The sequence below is a fragment of the Passer domesticus genome, chromosome 5 (genome assembly GCF_036417665.1).
Source record: "Passer domesticus isolate bPasDom1 chromosome 5, bPasDom1.hap1, whole genome shotgun sequence".
Lineage (NCBI taxonomy): Eukaryota > Metazoa > Chordata > Aves > Passeriformes > Passeridae > Passer > Passer domesticus.
Genome location: NC_087478.1, coordinates 38,247,889 through 38,273,995, shown reverse-complemented (window position 1 = coordinate 38,273,995; position 26,107 = coordinate 38,247,889). Strand labels below are relative to the sequence as shown.

The window sequence follows — 26,107 nt, the reverse complement described above, 5'->3', positions numbered from 1 at the left end:
TTGTGTCTGGGAAAGCTCTCTGAAATCTGTGTAATACACCCTTTCAACTCACAGTATTCCTTTGATTGTAGAAGCTAAAAAAACCCAAAGAATGTAGACATACAGTTTGTGGTAACTGGGAGTGGGGCTGGCACCAAGCCTCACCCCCAGTGGGTACAGCTGTGCAGGGCAGGTGAGCAGCACTGATAGCCATGAGCCATGGAGTGCCCAGGGGCACTGAGCAACCACCAAAGGGAGCAGAGGGCACCCAGGTGCAATGCATCAACATGAGGGGTGTAAAAGGTTGGGCTGAAGAGCAAGAAGGGCAGATGCCTGCAGCCTTCTGGAATGATTTGATATTACTCTGTATAGGCAGAGGCCTGAAGCCTTCTGATATGGTATGGTGTTATTCTGTATGGGTGAGTGCTTAAAGCTTTCAGTGACAAAATTCTGTAAAATCTGACTAGCTATCTGGAAATCCTTTGGTTTGGCTTGGTGTTTTGGGTGGTTTGGGTTTTTTGGGTTTTGTTTCTTTTTTTTTTTTTTTTTTTTTTTTTTTTTTTGGTATTTATCACTGGTGTTACAAAACAAAGAGTGCATCATAATGCTCCAACCGTGTTGTAGCCTTCAGGGCAAACTATTTGGTGTATCAAAAGCTGCCAACCTCTTGTGCATTAACATGGAAAAATACCAGGAGACAAAGGTAAAAGTTGGTGGATGGACCATGAGCTTAGGAAACAAGGTTAAGGAGGTCCAAGAATGAGATACCTTACAGCCAGTGTGATCCCTGAGGGAATAAATGTTATGTTGCTCACATGTTTATCCAATGAAAATGGTGCTTTTATTATCAGAATCTGGGTAAACACACCTTCTTCCTAGTTATTATTTCTTGTGTATAGTACAGAGTGCTGTGGCTGGTCTCTTAAGCTTTGCCCTGTATTTGTGTCATGCTGCTTTTGTGGGTCTAGGCCAGTTTGGCAATTTGAGAGTCCTTATGTATTCAGCTGAAATCTGAATGAAGCCCTCTGGGGCTGCTATTTATGGATTTGCTTTGGTATTCTGTCATTGTTCTGTGCATGTTTGTTTAGTTGTATGAAATGTAAAACTCTTTGTTTACTTTCTGAGATGAGATTAGTTTCACCTAGAGTAAAAGAATGAGCTTCTGCTGCTAACAGTGAGGTGGATCCTAAGCTCCAAGTCCTTAAACCTTTTATGTGAAGAGATCAGTGGGGATTGTGAGGTTGACTAAACTGATGGAGATTATTGTACTGAACAACCCTCACAGACTGAAAAGGTTGGATGTATGTTTCAGACAAATGTACTTCAGCAGCGTAATTGGAAACCAATGCAGTGTCAAAAAGTTATGTAATATGATGAAGAAAATTACAGCAATAATCTTTAGGGGCTTTTGCATAGAATTTATACAGAACGTACTGTGTTAAAAATAATGTAGCTGTTATATGTGATAAACAACATTTTTCTTTAAGTCTATGGAATGTCTCTGCTTAATTATAAATAAATGAAGATGTTAACCATTAGATAATTGAATTAAGCTGTAATTAAAAAAAATCCTAAATCATCTAGTACCTAAAAAAATTAAGGTAATGTTATGTGTTCTTATAGTAAAACCAGTCTCAGACTGATTTCACAAAGATTGTTACTATGGAATCCCAATTTACCTATTTTTGTAGTATATTTACATGGAAGTTACAGTGATGACTTCTGTACTATTGCAGGACTTTACTGACAGTGATAATTTACTCAGACTTTAGGGTGAAATGACCAATGGAAATTCTCAATAATGAAAAAGATTATAATTTTTTTAAGGCTTTTAAGTAAAGTAAAAGTAATCTACTCCTGCCCATGCACTACAAATTTGCTCACACCATAATATGCTTTTTAAATTTTTTTCTCAAAGAGTGCAAAATATATACTGTAATATTTTTATTTTAAGAAGCTGAGATGCGTTTTGCTACATATTATCAGAGGCCCTAGAACTACTGGGGCATACATGTTTGTGTACAGATTTCCACCCAGGAGAAACTGAAAGCTGCCCTCCAATGGAACTTGCTCCTGTAATCCACTGTAGTACAGCCTCCAAAACTGCCCTGTAGAACAGCTGACCAGAACACCTGGTCATTACTCCGCTGTAGCTTACACCAACCAGTTGCAGTAATTAAAGCTCTATTTTATTTCTGTGGAACACATGCATGTGCTTTTCCTCAAATGAGGAAAAGCTTGCAAATGTCCAGGGCAATTTCAGTGTTAGAGTTCACAGAGGGGAGAATGGCTTTCAAGCTTCATAAAGCATTTCTGTAGGAAAAAATAAAAAAATACAACAGTGCCTAATTTATAAAGCAGTAGGCTCTGCTCTTTGCTGAAATGAATTTCATTTTGTCAGTGCACCACAATTAGAGATAATTAGGAGAATGATTATGACTGTTCTTTTTTATGTGTCTTGATGTATGTTAGAGCTTCACTTCTATCAGCTGGATATCATCCCAAATGAAGGAAAAAGCGTATTTTGCCAGGACTCCAACTGGTCCACCTGTGTGCTGGTGTGAGCTTTACAAAGGGTCTGGAAAGCAAATGACAACCTAATGAAGTGTAATTGTGGGTTGCTTTCTTGTGATTGTTGGTTTTTGGAGTTTCATCTTGACCCCTGTGAGAAACAAAATGCCTTTTGATGTGAAATGTACCTGTGATATGAAGTAAGAGGGCTGTGTTCTGCCTCAAAATGAGAAAAACAGGTGTTTTTTGGCATTATTGCTCAAAATAAAAAGGGGAGGAGTTGGAGAGAAGAGATTATAAAGAGCATTCTCTCTACTTTTGAGCCCTAAAATAATGTATTTTATACACACACTTTTTTCAGTCCTGTTGTTGGACTCTGAGAAGTAATTGCTGTTCATACACAAACATGTTCCTGTGCTTTTAAATAGCTATAGTCTTTTCAGACTACATTCAGATCAAATTTGAGTTCTTGAAGTATCCCACTGCTGCTGAGAAATAACACAGGGGTTTTTTTTTGGTGTTTTTTACTTTGTAGACCTTCCAGTGTTACCTAAGAAAAGTTTCACGTGTATTATTCTCAGCAATTCTGGTCTGGAGGCAACATGTCAGATTGAGCTGAAGCTGAAACTCAGGAGCATCTGTAAAATGTCACATGCTTCCTCAGCATTGGCAGTATTTCAAATGAAAAGCTGCACTGGAATTTTGGTAATTCACTTTTTCATTCTTCCAAGAGAACAAGGGGTGCACAGTAATGGAGTGGCAAGAGCTGTGTTTACACCTACGCCTGCTGTAGAAGCAGTAAGATAACATAAAGTATATAGCTCAGAAATGCAGAGCCTCTCAGGAGTAACCCTATAATTTTGGAGGCTTAAGAGAACCTTTCCTATAAGCACTTAATCCTGTGTGGTGTTTTCATGCTTTTTCTAAGCAGCATCTGGAAGATTACAGACCTTGTAATTATTAGGAGAGTGAAAACTGCCAACTCCCTAAACTCAAAACCATGATTTGTGAGTAATTCTCAGAATTTTGCCTGTGGGAGCATATGACCTAAGTCTTGAAAACAGCCAAGAGAATAGGGAGAAGGTAGATGGATACATAGGGAAGAAAATAGTGTTGATTTGTACTGAGATGATGGCAACTACATTGGATCTCTGTTTTCCTATATTCCTCTTCAGCCCATTTTTAAAAGCAAAATTATTTAATAGGTTGTTTTACTGTAAAACCCTCTTTCAAATTAATGTTTCCTTGAAAAGTAAAGCTATGTCTAATTTGTATCCCACCAGGTGGACACCTGGGATAATAGAAGTTAAGAAGAAACCTTCAATTTTGTCTAAAAAAAATTCTTATGTTAAAATAGAAGCAAAAAAGAATAAACTGAAACCAAGGGATAACAGTGAGAACCTTGCAAGATCATAATGTCTTTATCACTGGAAAAAAACAGTTTTACAAAAATATTGTTAGACTAGGTGTTTATTCTAAGTTCCTGAAGGCATAGTCTGACCATGGGTGAGCCGAGGACATTGGAGCTGAGAAGGGAAATTTTATTTGTGAAACCTGATAAAATTAGGTGCCAAGGTGATGTAAGTTTGATTTCTACAGCCACTAGGCAACTTTGAGCATCTCCACTTTTGGTGGAGAAGCTTTTGTTGGATTCACTCAATGCTTCATGCTGATAGTGTTTCAGTGCAATAGTGGGGAAGGAATTTACTTACACTGCTTATGCCGAGTGTTTAAAGTAGCTTTCCAGGTCAGGGGGAGAGAGAGTCTTCCACAAGATCATACTTATAGCTTCCCTACCCTCAGGCTGTGATCACAGCATTTGTATTCCCAGCCCTTCCCCCACAAAAAACAGCAAACAAGTTGCTTTGATTTCTCTTTCATAGAATTACACTCTGTCACTCTGTGGAGTTGATGACCTCTTTGTAGTCTGTATAGACTCTTGAACTGATAAAGTTGTATAATTTATCATGTCATTTCAGCTGCCCTCTGGGATGTTGTACAGGAATTTTGATTATTTTAATCACCTCATTTTAATTTGCTTTATGAATGATACTCTTTAAAAGTGAAAAATAATTACAGAGTGTAATTTACATTTAGAGCACATAGCTCATAATAGTGAATGAATAATACATTTACTTGACCTTATGCTTCTTCAGTGATGGTGCAGTGATATGGACAGTTTCTAACATGTTTTATATTCTTAATTCTTAGAACGGAGGGTTTTGAGAGGTTTGGATTTTTTTTTTCCTCCAAATGCCAATTCTCTCTAGAAAATAAAATTGAAAAAGAAGACTCTCTGGGGCAAGCCTGTGTAAAATAATGAAATGGTCTCCTTGCCTAATGCATACACTCAGGTCTGTAATTAATACGATCATAAAACTCTTCTGTTGGCCTTTCCCATATAGGAGTTAATTTTTTTGTTCCCATCTGTTTATCGGTGTTTTCTAGTACAAGATGAGCTGCTAAGACTTTTCTAGTTTGCAACTTTACTTGAATAGATGCATTGTAGTGTCAGCCAAATTATAAATGCTGCCTCCTATATTAAAAATGTAATTGGAAATTGGCAATTGTAGGGAAGAGGAAGTCTAAGGAAAGCTTCCTACAACTAAATACTATGCTTTTCTGTTGACATTCCATAGTGCCATGATCCGTCTTTGCGAATGGGTATTGTGATGGTTCATTTTACTGATCTCAGGGTGCAAAAAACCAACACGACAAGGGGGTTACAGTGATAGTCAAAAACAAATGTACCTTTATTGAAATGACCAGAGCAAAATGTGTTAGGGGGAGGGGGAGTGAAGGAAAGAGAGTAAGGAAAAAGAGGAGGGGAAAAGAAAGGGGGTGTATAGCTACCAGATGGAACAACGTAGTCCTTCGAAGTCCAGTTGACCAAGCCTGTTGTACTTGCATCAGGGTAGGTCTCAAAAATCCCTAGCTAACTCAGGGGTTTTTACTATTGAAAATTGCGAAGGAGTTGGGGGAAAACAGATACAATAGTCCATGTTCTCAGCAGTGGGTGAGAACCATTGTCTTCTTGGTCCAGTGATTGGCAAACATCTCGCTTTGGTCAGCTGGCCTCCCTACGCACACATACCTCCTCCCTGTGATAGGGATTTCAGTCTCAGTCCTTGGAAAGGGGAGCTTAGGGAACGTCTTATGTCTCAGTCCTTGAGGGAGAGGCTTCTCCCATCTCAGTCCATCTGTCACGGTGGTTGCTGTACAGTAAATGGAGGGTCTTTTTTGTGGGGACCACCAAAAGTTCATTCCAGAAAGTCCAGCCAAGTTGAGAGGTGGGCAAGTTCCAGAACCAGTGCTGTGAAGCGATGCAGGTGAAGGAGGGCAAGTTGCCCCTTTTCTTTTCATTGAGTGCAGTGTTCCATGGGGTGGGCAAACACACCTGTGAACAATGGCTGGGCTTGGTGGGGAAAATTCAAGCAGGACCAGGATCCTAGAACAGGATCCTTGTTTTTCTTTCCCTGGTGGTCCCAGTTTGTCCTTTTCACGATGATAAGGAGGCAAAAAATAAGGGAAATTTCAGACAGATACTTACACATAGGCACCAAGACCAAAGAAAATCAGTAACTTCTCTTCCCAAATCAAAACACTCTCAAATCTGCATGAGGTTATTGTACAATGTACGGCCTGGAAGCCCCATTTTTTCATTTTCAGTATTTAAATAGTAGAATATTGTTCTTAGTCTGCTAAGAGTGAGTTATACTTATATATAGAATCTAATAAATTATTCATTTATTAGATTCGATATTATAGAATCATAATTATTAATTATTTTTATGCCTAAAGTATGGCAAATATTGGTTATGGTGATACTTCTGGGACACAGGAAAATGTTAAATTAATCCTAGAATTTTTTTATATGTCAAAGTAATTTTTAATGTAATTTTTTTAATTGAATGAATATGTAGAGTTATTGGCAGTTCTCTTAATTTTGTTTTGGAATAATTGGTTCCACTGCAATGATTTTAAGGGAAACTTTACAATTAGTGAGCACAGAGTCAGAATTTGTTTTCTCTTGCAGAATAAATTCTGTCTTAAACTATTAATATATGTAGAATTTATACAGTTACATAACAATCTACCTCTTTTAGAATACATATATATTCTGAGGTAAGGACACAACTCTAAGAGGATTGTACTATTAAATTTTAGGTCAAATTATATTTCAGGAGAAAGCTGAGGGACAGGTCTTTCTCTGCCCATCACTTCATAAAAGTGATAACTCTGTTGGTTATTTTCTGGATGCCAGGAGAGTTTCTCTCAGAGACAGAGCGTGCTCTGCATAGTGCATTGGCCCAGCTGCACTGAGCTCCTGCTGCTCAGGGACTACCTGAGACTCTGTGAAGTTACAACACAAGCTGATGCCCAGCAAGCTTCCTTTGGTTTCAAAGTCACAGAATTCATGACTAAAAAAATTAGTTTATTTATCTCTGACAAAGCTGACCTGTGCAACTGTATTAAAAAATGAAAGCTGACTTTTTATAGCAGACTTATGTGATGAAGTGACACTCTTGGATATCCCGCTCTGCACCAGTGCAGCACTTCCATACTAAGCAACTAGTGTTCAGTTTTCATCACTGATTCCATTTGCTCCTTATATTTGGTATATTTTCAGTTCTTAATCATTAGATACAGCCTCCTTTCCCAGTAGTATCTCCCTCTAAGCCTCTTCATATTCTGAGGCTTCTTTTTTTTAATATATATTTTGGTAAAATTAACTGATAGGAAGTGGGTGTTGCTGCAGATTAACTGTCAAGACAATGAGAGGACAGGCAAAAATTTATATAATATCTTTGAATGATATTTTAAAGTTAAGCTAATAATTCTGACATTCCCACTGTTTCAGTGTCTGTAACATAAATACACTATTGGCCTTTCTATGAATTACATATGCTCTAATAAGAAAATAGGTAGAAGATGTGCATGAAACTTGTTTATGAAACAGCTTAAGAAAGCAGATAAATTGATTTTTTAACTAAAAAATGGTTCAGCATTATTTGTGGATAGAGTGAGAACAAACCAATGGTATGCATTACTTTAAAAGATCTAAGGTTGACTGTACTCTTTATTGACTTTAGGAGGCATAGTTTGGCCATCCTGTTTCCTCCATCATTATCACCACCTTGTTCAGGTCAACAAGAATTAAAAATTTTTATATTACAGTCTGACAGAATGTAGGAATGGAATAGGACTTGGCTATTGAGACTAAAGTAGACCAGTGTACCTTTGAGAATGTTAATATGTCTGTTATGACACTTTTCCTGTTGGAGTGGTGTTGTCTATGTTTATGGATTATACCTCCCAAATGGATATATCTGTTTTGAGACAGGTGGGAGAGTGGGAGCTCTGTATCAGCTGTAGGGAGACGGACATTGAGCAGTCTCAGCTTGGCTCCACTGCTATTTGCACATCTTGCCTCCTTCTAGAAGTTGCCTTTGTTAACACCATATTTACATTTGGTCTCTGTGCAATATAGTTGTTTTCCTAAAAGACAGTTTTAAACTTCTATTATTAAGCATTTCTTGGAAAAGACAATTGTTCACATTCAGAGCAATAGGATTTACTAGGTATTGAAAATAATATATTGAATAAGGCTAGAAGTTCCATATAGAATTCAGTAATGCACGTGTAAAAAGCCACAGCAGGACACAGGATCATCTCACAGCTTAATATAGCAGTTAATAAATGCCATGCAAACAATACATGAAGTGCTAACTCTTCTAATTATATGTAGATACTGTTGTTAATGTCTTTACATTGTGTGCATGTTCAGCATCAACATGGTTACTTGAAAAATTTTTTGCCCTATGGCAGTGACTTCTGTGCAAAGACTTTTTTTTGCTTTCAGCTAGGACGGTGGAAGTAGCACCAAATAGTGTGAGTCTACTAAAATGTCCCCTTGCAATTCTAAGAGTATGAGCCTGCTTTAAATTAAATACTGTCTCTCCAAGCTACACATCCATCTGCTTGATCAGGTAGCCTTCAAAATGTTCTGCTAAATCCACTATTGTAATATGTTGCATATATTCCACTGCTTCCTCGGGAAGCAAGTGAACTGTGCTTAGGGAAGGAGTGTGTATATATATATGAATTCACAGTGTATACATTAAGTCAGTGATCCATTCTATTTCACTTGCAGTATTTGCTTTACTGCTAAGAAAACTTCAGAGTATTGCTGTGTCCTTGGACTTACAAAAGACTGTAATAGTGGTAAAATTTCTTTCTTAACACATTTCTTAAATGAGGCATCCCAAAATTTCCTGCCCAAACACATCCGATTTCCTGCACAGTGTGTACTTAAGGCTAAATTTAGGAAATTGGTGTTTAGTATAGCTATCAGCTTTTCTACTGTGAATTTGAGTGTCATCTGCTGAAAGTGGCCTCTGCTAAACACAATGCAGGAATATGTTTAGAACTCGGGCTGCCAAAGTCCCCTGATGAGAACAGGTGCCAACCTCTTTTGTAAGGAAAAACCTGTTTTAGTAATCACAAAGAGTGCTTTAAAGTTGCAAGAATGTTTGCGGAAAGCAAGAAGTGATAACTAAGAGGGCAGGAATGGTTCCGTTAATCCAGCTATGTCCTAAATTTAATGGAAAGAACTTTGCCAATGGTATTCCTGTCCTCATCACTGTCAGCAGAAAATTGCAGTTTCAGTCAAAGTATTTCTTTGATAAGGGAACTGGAGCATGAGTCATCTTCATTTTGAAATGGACTTTAGCTGGTCAGTGAAAGTCAAGAACAGACTAGAAAGCCTTGTGACTTTTTTGGGAAGCTTTTTTTCATGTATTTCTGAAAACCAGTTAAAAATATCATGTGCTGTGGATGTTGTTGTAGTTAATAGAACCTTTCTGTGATGAGGCGCTTGCTCTTGAACAAAGTTGGTTTCCTTCTTTCCAGAGAAAATCCAATAGCTAGAAGCAGGTGAAAAACAGCTTTAGGAGTTCACTTGCAACAATAAAAGAACAGCAGTGGTAAGAAAGTAAGCAGCAGATGTGAAAAAATAATAAAATAAACAAGTGCTGATCTATAGCTCCTAATAATACCTCCATCCTATATTGTTATCTACTTGGTTAACACCTTAGTAACTTAAGAGCTCCTCTAGCATTCCTAGTAGCCTTAGGATTCCTCTGAGAGTGTGGAAACTTGACTAGTTCTTCGTTCTTACTTGAGCTGGAAAGTTCTAGCCAACATTGCATACAATGATTAGAAAACAAAATGAATTCTATCCTGTATATGCTTACTACATATTTAAATGAAACAAGTGAATTCAAAGCATTTTGGATGCATTGAAGAACAGTGTTCTGCCCACTCTGTAATCTGTGAGATTTTTTTACTGCTGTTGGGTTTGCAGAAGAAGGGGATAATAAATGTGCAACCTTCTTCTGACTGTAAGATTACCTTCATCTGTCTGAATAGGAAGGAGCAAGTTTCCAGTTTTGCTTTTCCCTGATGTGTTTTTGCATGTGTTTTGAAGAAAATTCTACATAAGCGTTGCAGACTTTCTGTGTGTCCTTTCAGTGTCCTTTTACACAAAGCACAGCAGCCTGGCTTCCTCTGCTGCAATACCTCTTACTACACTAGTTGACTCTCCATGGTAGTAAAATTCTGCAGGTAGAATATAAAGTTTAAATCTGGATACTACTGTGGAGTACAGCTAATGGAAAAACCAGTACAAATTACATTTGTTCTGTTCAAGAGCTGGTGATGGGTGCTGTGGCAATGCCAACAAGTCATGGGTATGCACTCCAGAGGGAGGATTACACTGTCTGGAATTTGATCTGATGTTGAATATATCAAGTGAAATGTCCTTTCAGTGCTCAGATTCTTGTATTTAGCACAGGTCAGATGATAATAATTTGTAAATTCATAAAGGCAGGTAATACCTGTGAGGAAAATGATATAATTTAAGACTTGCAATAGCAAAGAAAGCCCATTGAGCTTCACAGTTGATATGCAGCAGACTTCCATATGCATCAGCACTATGTCCTAATGAATACTCCTGAAATAAAAGCAGGTTTTTTTAAGTTGTCAAACTAATTGATTATAATCTGCTATTAAATAAAAATTGCTAACTTAACAGCCTTTTGAAGACTTTTATGATGATTATTTCCTTTGTTTTCCTCCGGTTGCACTTCTAATTACCCATATCTTATAGTTGATAGACTGGAGTGCATCTAAAACCAATTACTGATTTAAAGAATAACTTATGCTCTTGCTGAAACAAGAGAAAACATTAAGCCTGAAGAAATTCTGCAAATAATGCAAAAATGCAATTAGCCTTTTTTGCAGCATTATTTCCTCGGGTTTTCCAAAGTATAGGTTTCAAGGGTCCTCCATGTGGATGTGAGAGCAAGAAAAGTGCAGTACAGCTCCTCAAGGAAAAATACCATGTGCCAGGTAATGTAGAGGGAATGAAGGAATTCTAGAAATAGACTCAGCGTTATAATTCCCTGTTACCACCATAATTTCCAGCTATGTTGTCAGGCACCTGAGACAGAGAGACCAAAATCTTTGTATGTTAAAACCACATTGAAAATTGCACTGAATGCTTGCATTTATGTACCTGGAGAGTATTACTGCATGTTTTGGGTGGAAGAGCTCAGATGAATACACACCTACTTAAACAGAGAGGCAAATGCAAATTATTCATTTGTAGCTTGAGGAAATTAAAGGGACAATTAAAACCAAAATAATTCATTATATCTGTCCTCTTGTTCTTACAGTATTAAGAGTCATCTTATTTTTATGTTATAAGCTGGGTATAAACAGCAAGTTCACACTTCAGAGGTCTGTCTCTTGCACACATTGTGAGTCACACACATGCACTTCAGGGACAACTATTTTTTCTCTGTTTTTTCTCCTCTGTAGAACTCCAACAGCACAGGTGAAATATATTGCACCCAGCATATCATCCCCATTAACGCTGACTTCATTTTGATTCCAAAATGTTAATTATTCTCAGACACCAAGATAAATATAAACTGTCTGCATTCAGATTCTGGTGTCCACCAGCATGTAGTGGGTTTCTCTGTGCCTTTACACTGAAGCATGTTTTTCATATTAAAATTATTTTTCAGTAATTTTTAAGAGTAGTCATATCATCTACTATAGTATCTGTAGGAAAAATATTTTACTTTTCTCTGAGTTGTTTTTCAGAAACCAATACAGAGGAAAAGTCCAAATCCAGCATTTAAGAGATTAACATTTTGGTTATCTTTCATCATTTTTCCTTTATTTGTCAAAATAATTTTTGATCATTTTTTCTTTATGCAGTGGTCATAAGAAATGTATGATATATCTTAATCTCTAAAGGTTTTTAGCTGCACATATGAATATTCCTTATAATTTAATTGATATGAGTAATTTTGAGTATTTATGGACTTTCCCACAAGGTTGGAATTGTTTTTTGTGGTGTTGATACGGTTTCATGTTGTTAGACATCAGGTATTCTATAGAAATATTTAGAAAGAGTAATACTGAAGAAGTTTCATGTTCAAATACAAAAATTCAAAAGAAGTCACCAAACTGAAACTATTTCCTGTTGACTCTTCAGGCTGTGTGCTGTTTTACTAGAATGCCTGAACTGAATATGCAGCTTGTTTCTCATTTTGATGCTTTGATGCTATCTGCATTAATCCCAAAATAAAAACTGATTAGAAGTTAAACCACAGAAATATTTTCCTGGGAAATTCCTGTAACTATATTCCTACTTACTTATTTCTGTGTTTAAATTAAATAGAAATAAAACTGCATTTATTAGTCCCTTCAAAATCTGATGGAATCAAAAGATTAAAAGGTTACAAAAGAAGGGTGTCTGGGAAATAAATTGTTATTAAATGCAAAATCTAAATCTGTCATTTTTTTCTAAACCTAAGAGGGTTAAGTATGCTGCCAGTATCAACGTTCAATTAAAAATGGCTTATATCCCATAGTTCTGCTATTGTGGTCTGTTTGACTTAGTTCCATAATAAAATTGTTCTGTTAAAAATTCTTGTAACAACATAGGGACAGGTTTTTATGTTAGTCAAGCAGATGCACACAGAATTTGGGTATGTACTTAAGGAGAACCTTTTAACAATATAAAGACTTAACCTATATTTACAGTTGGGATTGCATGCATGTTTATTCAATGAGGTAATAGTGGCCACTGTCATGCTACACGTTGTGCCTCTTGTTAACATTGGGACTGTCTGGGGCTCTATACAGTGTATACACACTCTTCAATATTGGGTGATACTACTAACTAAGCATGAGGTCCCACTGTTCCAGGCTAGGTGGAAATGTAATTCTGACTACAAAGAGTGTGTGGTGTAAGAACTTGGCGCATCAAGTTAAGGGAAGGATGGAACAGAGGTGGAAACGCAGAAAAGAGTACATTAGAATGTAAGATGTGTAATGCTTATTGTACTTGGAAAAAATGGTTGGAACTTCCAGGTTTTTAATGCATTTTACATGTTTCACAGTTGTTTATCATCAGTGGATGTCTCTTGTTTCTAGAACTGTAATTTATACTCAAAAATCTCAATACTCAAAAGTAATTTAGAAAAGACAAGATCCTATTAGACAGCAGTGACAGCAGCGTGTCATTTGGTAGATAAAGAACAATGAAAGATTTAAGTATTCAAAACCATAATAAAACATTAATGTAACTATGATATTTTATGAAAAATCCTTTGCTAGGATTTTTCCCTCCTGAGGAACTGAGTAGTCTCAGGAGAGAAATGTGAACAATAACTATCTGCTGCTGTGGAATGCAACAGGTGCATCTTCCATTGCTCCATGTGGATTGTTTTCACTTGATGACCAATCACAGCCACCTGTGTTGAGGCTGTGAGCAGTCACAAGATTTTGTTATGCATTCTATTCTTGTTCTTTCTAGATTTCTGATGAATCTTTTCTCTCTCTTCTTTTAGTATAGTTTTAATATAGTATTTTAATATTATATGTAATAATATAATAAACCAGCCTTCTGAACATGGAGTCAGAGCTTGCATCTCCACACATAGGGCATCAGACACAACACATGAGCAGGTGAAGATATGACACTTCATTTCCCTTTCAAAGTGTAAGTAGATTTTTCATACAGTTTTTTTCATAATAGTGTCAGGAAGTGACATGGAAAAAAGTACACATACTAATTCCTGAACATCACAAAGGGCCAATTAAATTTTTTATTAATTGTAGCAGTATTAGTGTGAGTATTCCACTTTTAAAGAAGTGATTTAGTTGTTTTAAATCCTTTAAGCCCTTTCTCCTAAGTGTGGTTTCAGTATCGTGCTTTGGTAGTTTTGGAGCTCTATAAATGTGTATTAACTCCACAGAATGTATATATTTGTTACAGCTCTTGGGGTGACAGAACTGTATTTTTTCTCTCTTAAAAATAATCAGGTCAGTTGGCAGCAGTGCTGATTGTTCTGACAAGATATTTATCTGTTAAATAATCTTGAGCACTAAAAGACTATGAAATCAACCATTTCATAGGTATTTGTTAACAGCTTTCCCTGAAAGAAGCAGCCCTGAATAGACCTATTCTATATCTATTTAATGGTAATAATGTGTTGAGCAAAATTTATTCTTTTCATCACCAAGAGACCTTGGATATTTCACAAAGCTCTATTTTAAAGTTTTGGAGAAAGGTTAAATATTTTCTTATCTGGAATTAAATTAAAATGATGCCCAACCATTGAAAGATTTTAAGGACATCTGTTATGGTTTATGTGGCTCTAAAGCTGGAAATTAGGTTTCAGAATGCATCTATATGCACAGGAAATTATATTCATCAAGAAGTAAAAGTTGCAGTTTGTGTTGGAGATGATTGCAAATAAATAAATATGTGAGACTCTCATAAATCATTAATTTGTTCATAATATTCGTGATGTTAGTTAAGAGTTTGTTGTTTCATTCTTATTTCAGACAAATCTAAAGGAAATTCTTCAGCCATAAGCAATGTGGCTTTGAGAAGTTTCAGTTTGCATCCTTTTACTGAAGATCAAGTACTCAGATCACATACTTTGAATGTGTTTGATTGTCTTAGCTGCCTTTTGAATTTAGGGCTTCTAGAGAAGTTTTCTCATGTGGGTGGCATGGTTTTATTCTACACAGCATACAAGGGTTTGGTGTTTGTGTTCCATGTGACTTAAAATTCAGCAGAACTTCCTCAGCAGTATATTTTACTCTTCTGCCAGCTGTAGGGATTATTTCTTATTTGCATTATTATATGCAAACAGAACATTAATATTTGAAACATGTTTTTTGCAAATTATTGATATTATTGAAATGTCATCTTTTTAAACGAGCTTTACTTAAGAATCTGTCTACATTTTTTTAAATGCAAGTTTCTGATTTTTTTTAACTTTGAAGGTTAGAATAAGAGTCAATTGAGTCATCTAAGATCTTAGAAACAACTATTATAAGATGTGAATAATTTCATCTTCTCTGTTGGAGCCCCATGAATTTATACAGCTGACTGCAGTCTCAGGGAAGCTAACACTTCAGCATAGCGTGGTGCAGAGCAATGTAGAAATCCCTGCTTTGTATCCAAAATCAGGGTATCCTTTGGTTATTCCTGGGTTAGTGAGTGCTCTTTCTTCATATGCATGATACACCAGTGGTACAGCTAGGCTGCTTTCCCTTCTGCAGCAAGGTAATTCAGGACAAATTCAGGGGTCTTCTGTGGCACAAAACAGCCATTCTCATGGCTGGCACATTTTGTTCCATTTCTGTGTCTGGTTGGTACAGTCTGTGTGGGGTTCTTTTTAACTTACTCTTTGCCTGCTTTTATATAGATAAGTAAAAAGTTACAAAATATACTTTTTGTTCTGTGTGCAGTTTGCACATGCACTGAGGGAGCAGGAGGCTCCAGATGAACACACTGAAGTGTGCTCAGCCTGGACACCTGAGCAGCACCTGAAGCTTGAGGACTACTGGCATAGACTGTGGACTCATACCTTTACTGGTACATTCTATTACCAGGCTACCTAATGATAAATCCAGATCAGAACTTAGCATTTTCCTGACTTAAGCCTGCTGAGGAATACTGCTATATGTGAGTGGGGTATTCTTGTTTTTCTGCTGTGAGAGTTAAAAAAAATTCGTCATTGTGTAAACACTGTGAAAGAAAAATTAGCTATCCCATCTGCTTTCCTCTGACTAACATTTCTTCCATCACATGTTTAACACTAAGCCTCTCTGATGGAATTAAAAATAGATGGCTACAGAGGAGCCCACATCTATTAATTGACATTCAGTCTCTGAAACTTACAACCATAAAATTACTGGAGTAACAGACCCAACCAGGCTTTTATATGAGTGAGATTTTCGGTAGAGGCACCAATTGCACTCTTCAGTATTTTTCCATTTTGGCAGAATTCTGTTAGGAAGTTCAAATATAAAAATAAATTTATGAGTCTTAGAAAAACTGGAAAAGAGGAAAGGGTTAATTTTAATCCCTCAGGAAAGTGAAAAGCAGAAGGGTTCATTTTTTCTGAGTTTCTTCATCATTGCAATATCTGATCACCTTGGAGTTACTGTTACAATGACAGTGAATAATTGACCTGTTTGTTTGGCAGCGTGATACAAAAGTGGAAAAGGAAAACCATTGCACTCTGAGCCTGTCACAGCCTCAAGGGTTATCTGGCTTGTTGGGATCACAGCTACTACAAATCTTGACTTGTAGTCTTGTAGTGGAAATGCTTTTAGTAATTAAGACTGAAATAAAAGAGAGATGATCTTTCAGGCTCATAGTGGGGGACAGGACACAGGCAGCTTTAATGCTTGAGTGATAACTAAACTTGCACTGGAATGTCATGCATATAATTTTTTTTTAATTAACAATTCAGTAGTTTCTAGCAGCATGTCAAGTGCATGGAAACTCTTGAACAGCAGACCCAAACTATGGGCGTAGTTTTATGATTCTGTGGAACTGAAGAAGCTGCATAACCACATAAACTCACTTAAGCAAATTTGCATTTAAAATGTTCTATTTTCAGTTTTACTGAGATGATGGTCGACACAGAGTATGTTTGCAAAACAAATTGACATGAGATCATAACTATGATTCCTTAAAATTCCCATATTATTGTAGAAGCACTGCAGCATTTCTTTCACTATAAACTCTTGAACTACTCAGTATCACATGATACTGAGGTTGCAAAATGTATTGGATTTCTTTTTTCATATAGATTCTTATCGTTAAACCCATCATTTTGAGACTGATGAATGAGTAAAACAATAAAGCTGTCATCAAAAGAGGGAGAACCGTTGACAAAAAAAGTAGGATTCTGAGCTAAAAAAGAGAATTATTCTGCTGAGTATGGTTTTCCATGACAGTCATAGCTGAGATTATCAAAGGAATGCATGTATTGATATAATGATGTATCTTTGTTCCACAACTAACATTGTGTTAATGATTAAAACCACTGCCCTTCTGACTCATATATAATTAACCATGTCTTCTGCCAGTGTTCCTTTGATGCACGCAAGTACAGAAGTCAAGCTATTGTCTAGAGAGTTAGTTAATAGACATATGGTGAAAAATAATATCGTGTATTCAGAACATGACTTATTCAATTGTAACATTAAGTTGAAATATAAAGTGTTGACTAAATGTCATCGTTTTGGTAACCAACTTATGCAGAGCTTGTTTCCTGTGAATACTGCTACAATTTTAAGTAATGTTACAACTCAAAAAAATTGTAGTGTCCTATTTTAATTAATGTCAAGAACACTAATGAATCAAAATGAAAGCAACAAATAAATGGAAAAAAGGCAGTAATTAATCATACTTTGAAGTTACATGAAATTGCATGGGAGGGGAGGAAGGAAGGAAGAATTCACAGTGCATCCTAACAGGAGACCTCTTCCATGTTCATAAAAGTGATAATGATTAGAGAAATGCACCTTAGAATCAGTGACATAACTGCTAACTCAAGATAGTTTTTAGTTACAAGAGACACTTCACTGCTCTGCACCCTTCATGTTGATAGCAGTAAGATTAATTTCAAAAGTCAGGTCTTCAGGCCTATAGAGAACTGTCACCCTTGGTTATATTTTCTCACAATTGGGGGCAATGTGCCAGGGAAACACTTGCATTTGCATATTCAAATTTAGAATGTGACTGTCCCCTTGGCACTTCTGGCTTTCCACTTTTGGGAACATTGTGGTATGGGTTTCCCCAGGATGCATGCTTGGCAGCTGTGCATCCATTGCAAACAGAAACTGGAAGAGAATTGTCTGTTTCCCTTCCTCCTTCCCCCTGTCAAGTGCAAGAGCCATTTTCACTGCTTATAATGTCCTAAGACATTCCCATGAGTTTGCTTAACCAGGGTGACTCTTTAGGCACCCTGTTAGCTGCTGATATGTGCAAGCAGATGCAACCTAGTTTAGATCACAATGAAATAAAAACACTAATGAATCATTTCAAGTTGTATGAGTATGAATTACTTTGTTTTCCAGAGGCTGGTAGCTGACAGTCAATCTGCAATCTCTCTTTTAGTGAGTTAACTGTCACCTGCATATTTGCAATTGTAACTGCTTTTGGCAGTTTCTTCATACCTATGAGACATACTTTCTTTTGTGCTTTCTGTGGAATTGTGACATTGCAGGTTACATTAAAATTAGCTTTTAATTTCATTTGCATCTAAAATACAGAATATCATGGTGGAAGGATTGATTATTGAGAGTAATTGGGGGGGGTGAGCATTTCCAAACTGCAGTAAATTTACTATAGTTAAAACCTATAATATACTCCTTACACACTCTAAGGAAAATATTGCTATCGCTGGTGCTTTGGAGACGGTCTAGACATTCTCTTACTATCTGAACTTATTCTTTATGAATAGTTAGCAGCTCATTTTTATTTTGAGACAAACTCTACTAATCCTCCCTCTGTCAGAGATGTGATGGGTCTCCAGCGCAGGAAGGACACTGACCTGTTGGAGTGAGTTTAGAGAAGGCCACTAAGGAGATTGGAGGGGTGCAGCATCTCTCCTCTGCTGGAAGGATAAAAGAATTGGTATTGTTCAGGCTGGAGAAGAAAAGGCTTTGGGGTGGCCTAATGTGGCTTTCCAGTACCCTAAGGGAGCCTACAGGAAGCATGAAGAGAGATTTTTTGTAAGAGCATGTTCAGGAGAAGATAAGGGGCAATGGCTTCAAACAAAGAGAGTAGGTTTGTATTGGATAGTAGGAAGAAATTCTTTATTGTGAAGTTGGTGAGGCACTGTAACAGATTGCACAGAGAATTTGTAGATGCCTCCTTCCTGAAAGTGTTGAAGGCCATGTTGATCTGAGCAACATGGTCCCATGGAAGGTGTTGAAACTCGGAGACCTTTGAAGTCCCTTCCAACCCAAGCCATTTCATCATAGTTCTGTGATGGTCAGCACCAACCAGAAAGTCCACTGTATTTAGCACCTGCTAAAGTTTTCCTTCCCCGTGCTTGCCAGTGAACAGCGATGATGCCACAATGGTGAGGAAACAACTTTTTGAAGCAAAGTATTCTGTTTTGCCAAGAAAAGATGCAATTAAATAACAAAATGCCTTGTGATTCCTTAGGAAGCAAGGCTGGTGGCTTTTTAGCTGGGAGAGGGCAATACTACATTCAAACCATTTAATTTTGGGTAATCCACTCACGTATTGAGTTGCCTTTGAGACAACATGTTTTTCTCCCTCAAGGGTTAGGAATCTTGAGCTTCTAGCTCCAAGTACTCTGAATTACATTTAAATTAGATAAGGTGTGCAAATCATTCAATTTCACCTTTCTTGGTACAGATTCTCTGCTATAGTGGGTAGTTACTAATCTGTGCTCTCTCAGTTTCTTTTCTGGAGGTCTGGTCTTTTAGCTGATCAGGGTTCTTTGATCTGCCCTTCCTCAACTGTTAGGAAATTTGTCCTACTAACAAAACTAAGATCTTTATTACATCACGATGGGTGGCTGTGTGCTTTATGGGGATTCTTCTGGGCTCTACTAGCTCATATATTTCTTCTCCCTTTCTCACTGTGTTTTTTGAACACTTTACAGATTATAAAAGTAATATTTGAAGGACACAATGTACAGGTGTTATCATATGTCAGGTTGTTACACTTGCTGACTTTTCAGTGATGATAAGATATAAAATTTTGATTTTAAAATTATAAACATAGGAAAGCTGTATTTTAAGGCCCTCAATAATGTCAATTCTAATTTTTATTAAAATTACAAATTTTTATTTGTTTTGTTGCCATGGTTTTCTCATGGTTTAAATTTGGATTTTTTAAACTAATCAACCAGATCCTATGGTTTTTATACATGTATTCAGCTGTATTTGCAGTTCAATGTACTAAAAATATGGCTTTTGTCTGGATCTGGAGTTTTTCATGTTACTGTAGAGATGAGACAGAAAAATATAGCCAATATTTATCCAGTGGTGTTTCGATGGTAATTCTTTGACTGTTTGAATAATTGTTGCCAGAGTAGTATTTTACTCTTATTATATTCTTTTCATTGTAGTCAGTGAAGTCTGTGCTCTTGAATATAGTATTTTAAGCTGTGCTGTTGTCTCAGTTTTATATGGGCATGATAATTATTGTTACATATGAAAATCATGTTCTTGGCTAGGTAAAATGTCTGTGTGCAAAGAAGCAAGATCATAGGCGTCAGGAAACCCTTTCTTTCCTGGACCACTTCTTGGTCCCTGCTGCAGCATCAAGAACTAGCAGCAGCATAGCAAAGAGTCCTGGATGAACCCAGCTGTCTCATTTTCCTCAAGTTTTCTGGTACAGACAACATTAAGCACCTTTGTCATTATCTTCAACAGATGTTCAACATCAATTTCTGTTTATTTTTGTTGAAAAGACGTAGCTATTCCAACATACTCAGTGAGGAAATTTGGTCTGATTTGTGCTTCAAGTAGCTGAAAGGAATGTTGCATATGGAGAAAATAAAACAAAAAATTCCCAAAGCTTATTTTCTTCTTGGAGCATTTTAAATTCAGGTTTTCAGTCAGTGTGGTGTTGAGTTTTAAAACAGTGTCAAAAGTGATAGTTTAAAACAGTTTTAAAAGTTTTTTGTGATAAGCATGCTGGTTTAATACATAAAGATATATAATCCTGTGTGCCTTCTTCACTTGCAAAGTTTAATGTTTAATTTACATCAAAATTTGTTCAGTCCTTCCCTTTAAAATTAGAATTTCATTTTCTAATGTACTCTTCTTAATACTGTTTCTCATGGAAGTTTTTGTAGAAAGACTGGTTTGTCTGCCCCTCAAACTTATGCAAGTTGTCAAATGTAGAATCTACATCTGAACTATTTACTGGAGAGGAATGACCAGTTTTAACTGCATTTCATCCTAAGATAGAGTTAAGGAATACATTCAGAGCAGGCAGCTCAGTGTGCGGGTTCAGTGCCTGGGGACAGAAACTCGGAGGCAAGGCAGGACCTCACAGCCTCCGGACTGCTCTACTTGGACTGTGAGGTGTAAAATCACGGGGATCCTTTGCTCAGGGTCCCTCCTTAGAGGCACCAGGTCAAAAAGTCTTTACTCCAAGATTAAATTATTTAAAGGAATAATTTAAAGGTGGACAGGGATCCAGGGCACAGATGATTTCCCTGCCCTGTTGCAATGCAAAAAGGTGAAACTATATCTAAGGTCTAATGCAAATAATAGTTTTCAATCCCATAGATACTCTAATTTTCAAATCCTTTCAGGAGACAGTAAAAAAAGAAGCTTCCAGTTCAGGCTCTTCCTTACCTACAGCTTCTTATTTATTTTGTATGTAAATGTTTCCACTCATCTCCACTGATATCTTCCACCTTAGGTCTGTCTTTCCAAGGTGTAGTTTCACTGCCTGCATCTGCCACTGCTCATTTTTCAAATGATGTTAATATGAAGTTGAACTGATTTCTGACATCTGGCTGTTGCCCAAAGCATTACGAATAACCAAGAAAAAGACCAAAATCTTGTTAATTTGTGCTTTATGCTGCTTGGCAGCATCATAATAATTCTCAGTTCTTGAAACTGTGTAGGTTGTGAATGTATCACTGCACACTGTATGTTTGGTATTTGGGAGCCTTTTGGTATCTCAAACTGGGAAGGAGATATTTAAATGCAAAGAAAAATACTGTACCTGAAATCTGTGAGTTAGGCTTCTATACCCACATGAAAAAGTAAATGAAGTGAAAGAAGCAGAGTGCTTGGAGACATTGTACATGTATCTCAGCTTGTTCATAAAAGAAATATTCTCAGAGCTATACTTGCAAAGTGCCTAGCAAAGCTAGTGGGAATTGATAATATAGATTATTTTAAATAATAATTTCTTTAAGTCACCAGGATTTTATGTGATAGCCCTGACCTATTCAGGACCTGAAAAGTGCTGTACAGTGAGACAGATTGCTTGGCAGCTGATCCAACAGAGTAGCATTAAATCCCCAAGGGATTTCCACTATCTATGCTTGTCCCATTCATATCTTCAAGAGTAAGCTGAATTTTTTCAGCAGTATCTTATCTAGAAGAATAAACACTTAAAAAAAAATCAAACTAAGAACATTCAACCAAAGTGCTTTACAGACTTCAGATGTCTGTGTATTTGTACGCATATTTCCTCTTGAGGGGACAGACTATGAAAAAAATGTGTATTAACAGTGTTAGCCATATTTCCTGCACTTGTAGAATGAGGTTATGGATATAAATGAAGTATCAGTTGCTCCTTTTTGTTTGCTCCCAGCCTTACAGAATATCTGTGTTCCAGAGTCCTCCAGAGCCCAGGCAGAACAGAATGGCTCCCAGGGGCTGCATTCTGCACTCACCCAAGGGCACATTTCCTTCTCCTTACCCTGCTCCCAGGTGATCAGAGGTCACACTGTCCCTCTGGAGGAAACTGGATGTGCTGGCACATGCCTTCAGGAAAATGAGGGAAATATGCATTACTGCAAAATGAGTGATTCACTGACTTGTTTTCGTTATGTAGAAATCTGAGGAGTGAAAAAGGAACAGATTTTGAATAGGCATCACTGGGCCTTTGTGGGGCAATCAACGTTGTATGAGGCTGTAGAGATTATTTAGGCATGGTTTTGGCTTTGCTGTCTGCTGTAGTCATACAGTAAGAATGAGACAAAAAGATTTGAAATTAGAGCAAGTGTGATTCACTTTGTTTTGAATGTGTTTCTTAGTTTTGTCTTTAACAGAACTCTGATAGTCCCTGTGATCCTTGTGAGATTTCTCTCTTTCACAAAATCTGTGGGATTTCTGAGATATGTATAGGCTCCTCGGGTGTGCTTGAGATCTAACCTGGATCTCTCAGCAGGTCTTTTCTCCAAGGACCATGTGCACAGTTTAGCAGCAGTCTTAACACACCTTCCTAAACAGTACTTGTGTTTTTGCAGGGCACTGTGTACATGTGTGTGAACTGCTGTTCTCTTGCTTCTTCACAGCCCAGAGAAGAGAGATTAGTACTGTAGGCTGGGGTAGGTCTGGTAGCTGGTTGATTATAGGAGCAGGATTTCAGGGAGTGCAGGAATACTCTGTAGGTGTCTTTGGTTTTTAGCTTTTCTTTTATTTTTCTTTCATTCCCTGTGCTCTCCCTTCCCCTTTTCCATGCCAGTCATCAATAAAATTACTTGGAATGTGGAACATAAATATCAGAGAGTTCATGCTTCATTAGACAGAACAAAAGAGCAGTCAGCGTGATTTCCACAGACCTAGTTTGAAAACCAATCACTGTAACACTGTCCAGGGTAACCCCAAAAAAATACGTCTTGTATTCCATATTTGTGCAATGTTCTTATAGTTTCATACTTTTATACAATATGGAATTTCAAAAAGGACATTGGAGTGCTGGAGCATTTTCAAAGAAGGGCAATAAAGCTGGCAAAGAATCTGAACCACAAGTCCAATGAGGAAGCTGTAGCTTTTTAGCTTAGCTATTTGAAGGGAGGTTACAGCCAGGTGGGGATCCATCTCTTCTGCCATGTCTCAAGTGAAAGGATGTGAGGAAATGGCCTTAAGTTGGTGCTCCTGAGGAGGCTCAGATTAGATATCAGTAGAATTTTTTTCACTGAAAGAGCGGTTAGGCATTGGAATAAGCTGCCCAGGAAGGTGGTGGAGTCACTGTCTCTGGAAGCACTCAAGAAGAGGTGTCTGGCTTTGGCTTTTGGGGATATGGCTGAGGGGTGATCATGGTGGTGACAGGTTGTTGATGGCCAGACTAGATGATCTTGAAGGTGTCTTTTAACTTTGATGATTCTGTGCTTCTGTGAAGTGAGCATGTCCTCTGTTTTCTGTACTTGTAATAAAAAAATACCAAACAACAAACTTCTTGTCTGAAAAGACTTTGTGTGGAGGAAATTCTGACAATTAGGAAGGAAAGGCAAGGTAATATTTTTTATTTTTTGAGTAGGAACAATTCAGACCCTTTTTAGAGTCTTTTTATTAAGTAATTTCTTAATGGTAGAATACATGCCTGAATTATTTCTTTGCCTTGGTAAAGCACAAAGGCTCGATCTTGAGATGTTTTAATGGATATATGAACTCAAACTCTGCTTCTGTGATCACTGTTCTGAATCTTTATTCATTGTAATAAGCATCTCCTACAAGAATATTGTAGATATTTTAAAATGTAAGTATAAGATTTTATTTTAACTGTGATGATTTTTTTGAAATATTTTTAAAGGGATTAATCAAAGAATAATTAGAAAAATCAATTAGTTTGATACGGGTAAATAAATATATTTTCTCTTTAAAATGCTCACTTAATGAGGTATTAGCTTACCTTGTTCTGTCATGTAACAATACTGTGGCAAGACTGCTATACAGACTGCAAGGTCTGTCTTTCTATGTATTAGGTTTAAGGAATACATCTTGCCAGATTTTGTATGTAGATTTCACTGTGCAGTGATAGGAAGCTCCCAGTAGTTCGGAGGGAGTGCTCCCATGGACAAAGTGTGTACCAGTCAACATAAACACCAGAGAGTTATGTTGATATAGATGGCTTATAGGTGTTTTTCGTTACTTCTTTATACCCCCGCTTCCCCCGCTGGAGGACTACCATCATCAAACACATAATGTTTATTTATGTGTAGTGTGTGTGCATACATATGTACAAATATTGCTCCAAGGGACACTTTTTTGCTTCTGAGAGCAGGATTATCATGATTTTCTAGTAAGTAGGTTCCACTCGTCCGAAATCTACCTTATAGAATCAAAAAAACCTGGGAAAGAGTCTGTCCTGATTTATTCAATATAGTAACAAATTAAATTTATTCATTAAGTATCTTTGAATTTTTCAGTGGCGTTCCATACCACTTGTTATAAAATCTGACTTTCTTGTATATTCTCTGTCCTTATTTTGGATGTGGCCTTGAAATTACAGCTGTACTGCTCGTATAATAACTGAGTATAGGATTTCCTGCTTTACCAGAACTTCGACTAGGGACTTGCTAAGAAGGCTTGGATTATAATTATATTGGTGCCTAGGAAAGTATGTTCTTTTTCATGTGACCTGGACGGCAAGATCACTTTGTAAGCCCAGTGCAAGTAACTAGTTAAAAATGCAGTTGCTTCATGTTGTAAGGTTAGGAATACCAGTGTTGGAATTAATGAATTTTGACCTAATTCTCAAAGTGTAATTTAGAGAAATTAGGTAAAACTTCATTTAATTTTATTGCTTCCACAGAAACTGGAAATTATAGTCTCATACATCCTTTGTCACTATTTCCATCTGGTTGTGAAAGGCCAGCCTAGTTTTCTGCATGTGTGCCATTATTTGTGATTATTGCCTCACGTGGTCTTGGGAACTCCAGGAGGTGCAGCATGGCTGTGTATGCACCTAGAGGGCATTTACTAGGCAGTGCATTTTCTGAAAATGTTTTCAGATGTGTCACAGCCTCACACAAGGCTCTTCTATGTGGAAATCCAAAAGAAAGATGAAGAGGAGACTGGAAACATTTCTAAGTCCATCAGTAAGATACAGCTTGAGGATCTGTCCCATGCATGTGGCTTACAGCAAAGAGTAACCAAAGTGCTCATCCCAACCTAGAATATATGCATGTTCTAGAGATTCATTTTCAGAATTTTGTCTCCCTTTTAACCCTATTTTCTCCTCTGCTAAACTTTAATTTTCTCCTCCGTTAAACATTCTCCAAAGGAGAAAGCCCAAACAGTAATAGGAAGTGTCATTAATATTAATTCAAATATGTTGTAGTTTCTAAGGTACAAAATACTAAGTTGATGCTATACCATTAGATGCATTCCTGAATGGAACAAATATTTCATCAACATGCATGAATGGGAATTGCTGCACTACTTACAATGCATAACTCTTTCATAGATTTTTGTACCTCCAATGATTGCCAGTAAAATCTTCACAACAATGTGATGCATTTTCCTCAAAATACATTGTTTGAAGAAAAACAATTTTAGAATTCATGCACAAATTTTATACTTTTAATGGAATGTTTTTATCTCATTTTTCTTACACTTGACCTTTTGGATAGGAAAGAACTGTGGCTATAAGGAAATAACCTTACAGCACTGAAGTATCAGTGATCACTCATTTCCAACTATGTTAAGTTTCCCAAGAGTCAAAATACTGGACTTAATCCCCATCAGATGCTAGAATTTAATTAAACAGAAT

The 26,107-nt window shown here is 37.0% G+C and overlaps 1 protein-coding gene and 1 long non-coding RNA gene across 5 annotated transcripts in view; both read left to right on the top strand.

Moving 5' to 3' along the window:
• PPFIA2 (PTPRF interacting protein alpha 2) overlaps positions 1-26,107 on the top strand; it is a 284,919-nt gene that overhangs the window by 116,354 nt on the left and 142,458 nt on the right. The gene's annotated exons all lie outside the window — the stretch shown is intronic.
• Positions 320-17,003, top strand: LOC135301340 (uncharacterized). Its single transcript, XR_010363091.1, has 3 exons — positions 320-377; positions 13,512-13,570; positions 14,419-17,003. It is a non-coding gene; the product is annotated as an uncharacterized LOC135301340 (long non-coding RNA).